We start from the raw sequence: 3,596 nt of genomic DNA, 5'->3' as shown, positions 1-3,596 counted from the left end.
CCTAGGGCGGGAGCGGTGGAGGCGGGGAGGGGTGTCAGATTGAGGATGGTACCAGCAGCTCCGGGATTAACGCTTTCAGAGCCGGGGCTGGAAGAATCCCCTGTAGAGACAGGGCAGTGGGGAGTGGGGAGGGGATGTCTGACCCCTGGGAGAGGGTGGGGGAAGCCCTGGGACTGCAGAACAAGGCTCTTCTGTCTCTGTTGGGCTCTGAGGTTTCTAGGCCCCTTCCCGCCAGCTTCCCGCCAGCGGGTGGCCTCCTGGCAGCAGAGACCTGCGGTGGGAAGGCTGGGCGCGCGCTGGGGAGCCGCCCTGACAGTCCCATTCAGCCAAGTTTTGGGCTCAGCCTAGTTCATCCCAGACACTTGATCGCTCTCATCCCAACCCTTTCTTCTGCGGTTTCTAAGAGATCCAATGACAAGACCTGTCATTTATTCACCACATTGTCTCAGAACATGGGGAGGCTTTTTTTTTTTTTTTTTTTTTAATATATTTTATTGATTTTTTACAGAGAGGAAGGGAGAGGAGAGAGATAGAGACATCAATGAGAGAGACACATAGATCAGCTGCCTCCTGCACACCCCATACCAGGAGTGTGCCCGCAACCAGTGTACATGCCCTTGACTAGAATCGAGCCTGGGACCTTTCAGTTCTCAGACCGACACTCTATCCACTGAGCCAAACCGTTTTTGGCAAGAACATGGGAAATTTTAACGATTAATCCCCCAGGTTGCACAGACTACTTGCAAGGGACATCCCTAACTTTTGGTCCTAAAGGGGCAAGTTCAGCCCTTCACCAAGTTCAAGGATAAAAGGTGAGGAATCAGGGAAAAGGGTCAGTTATGGCCAACGAGGATCAGAGCTTCTGCCCCTTCAAATGGGCATGGTTCCACTAGGATTTCAAAGTGGGTCCCTAGACCAGTAAGAAAATATTTAGAGAAAAAGGATGTCAGCCTTCTGCTGTGATTGTGAATTTTAGAAAGTCAGGTCTTATTCATCTTTTTATCTCCAATGCCAGAACATAACAGCATGCTGTGTTGCTGTGTGTGTTTGTTTTTTTTAAATATATATTAATTGATTACAGAGAGGAAGGAAGAGGAAGAAAGAGATAGAAAAATCAACCATGAGAGAGAATCATTGATCGGCCACCTCTTGTACACCCCACACTGGGAATCAAGCCTGCAACCCAGATATGTGCTCTGATTGAGAATCGAACCAGGGACCTTCTGGTTCATAGGTTGATGCTCAATCACTGAAGCCACTGTTTTGTGTAGCTTTCCCCCCCCCCCCCCCCCCCCCGTGAACTAGTGAGTAAATGAAGGTCAATAAATAAGTGAGGACAGAGTTGTAAGACTCCAGACGTGTCCCTCAACTTTTGAACTTCAGTTTTGACATCTACCACCTGCCCTACTAACACTTAGACTTAAAGTGAGACTTGAGTAACTTCTAATGTGAGTAGTGAAACATTATATAAATGGCAGTATTATTGTTTTTATTAGGACACTGTTTGTCTAGGCTGTCATTTAAAGGCGTTTTTTCCCCTTGAAATGTAATATTGTCAATGTAAGAAACATTCAAACATGTAGAGAATTTTTATGAGTTTATTTGAGCCAAACTGACCACAATGGCTAGAAAGCAAAGACTCAATGGTTTGAAAAAAGTGCTCCAGAGATTGGCAGTATTGCAGCTTATTTTATACATTAGAATCAAAGGAGGAGATGTAAGGAGGATACATGAATACCATGGGAGCTAGGTTAAGGGGGCCAGAGAAAGTGGAGCAAGGAAATCTCTAGGGTTGGATGAAAAGCAAAACAGAGACAAATACGTCTTTTACATTTGGTGGATACAAGATAGTAAAGATTCACAGCACATAGAGGTGGTAAACAGGGGACAATAAGAACTTCTGTGGTTAGCTGCTCTGCTGGTTGTGCTCTGAGGGGTCTGGAAAGTCAGTTTATTCTGGCATTTCAAAGGTACTAATATGTTATCAAAGATGCAAAAGACAATAGACAGGCTCACTTAAGTAAAGATTGACCTTTGTCAAGGAAGCTAAAGCCTAGGACTACCCCTAGGACCCACTTTTGGTTAGGAAGTTTTATGTTCAGGCCATCTTGTTTTTAAGGCCCACTATGCAGGCCTCCCCTGAGCATGACAAGTTTAGCATATAATAATATAATGCTATTTATTTTTATCTATAATATAATGCCATTACATAGGAGTCAAACTTGGAGAAAACTGATCAAGGATTGAATCTTGCAATATTAACCTCAGAAAAGTTCTACGTGTCTTTAAGCCTCAGTTTCCTCATCTATTAGATAAAAATAATACTGATATTATAGAAACATGGGAGGGAACAAATGAAAGCATTTTTAAAGAAAGTTAATCATTAATTGTGAGCATTAAGTAAACTAATGGATGTATGGTAACTTAGCACAGTTAGGATATACTAAATTATATCTATGATTGTTAAGGGCGGCTATTTTCAACCTGTGTGCCACAGAATTTTGCAAACAATGCAACACCTGATAATTTTGTCAGGGACACTAACCTCTTTCCCCTTAGACTGTCAAATGAAAACATGACAACAGCCAACACAACAATAGTCATCCAGTGTGAATGAATCAAAATTATCCCTAGTGTTTCTGTCAGCTGGACAAAAAAATCTATTTTTTGGTGTGCTGCAGAATTTTAGTAATTAGTTTATGTGTGCCATGAGATAGAAAAGGTTGAACATCACTGGTCCAGGGGAGTACCTAAGAAATTGATCTTGGAGCCAGCCACTTAGATTTGAATCCTAGCTCGACTACTTTCTAGCTCTATGACCTCAGACAAGTTTTATTTAACCCATTTGCCTTTAGGTTTAGTTTATTTATATGTATAATAAGGATTATAAGGATTATTATGAAAATTAAATCAGATAAAATATACGGTATAAAGGACTTAAAATATATGGGTGCTCATTAACTATTATCTATTATTTTTCTTATCTTTAGGACATTTATATGAGTACAAGGTGAAGTCTAGATTCTCAGCTCCTCATGTCTGAAGCTCTTAGCTCAGTCTTCTGGCTCTCTGTAACTACTTGATAAATGCTAATATTAACATTGGTGGTGGTTGTATGTGTGTGTGTGTATACGGGTAATTAGCTCTAATTTTGAGAAAAGTTGGGACACCATTTATCTAGAGTCACAAGATAGACTGTGTATTGACTCTGTATTTCAACTGTAGGCAGTTTATTAATCACCCACTGACAGGAAACAGACACTATGAGTTATCGGTCATTTCATTTCCTGGAGCAATCTGGCCATTCCCTCTGGGTCTTCCCATGTGACCCAATACTGTGGGCTGCAGCCCCTGAGCACTCTGAAGCTAGAGTTTATCTTAAGCTTGAATGGGAATGGACCAGGGACTCCAGACTGAATCCGCAGGGAGTGATGGGGGGCGTATGAACACTAACTTGGCCGACTGCATTCATCTTCCTGTGACAGATCCCTCATTGGCAGAGGTCATCAGTGACATTAAACAGTGTCTCATCCATTTAACTTTATGTTTCTGGCACCAATTATGTGTGATGCTGACATTCCAGGAGATACCTCATC

This window comes from Pipistrellus hanaki, assembly GCF_964339955.1.
Source record: "Pipistrellus hanaki genome assembly, chromosome: 17".
Taxonomy (NCBI): Eukaryota; Metazoa; Chordata; class Mammalia; order Chiroptera; family Vespertilionidae; genus Pipistrellus; species Pipistrellus hanaki.
Note: the sequence above shows the minus strand (reverse complement) of the source record.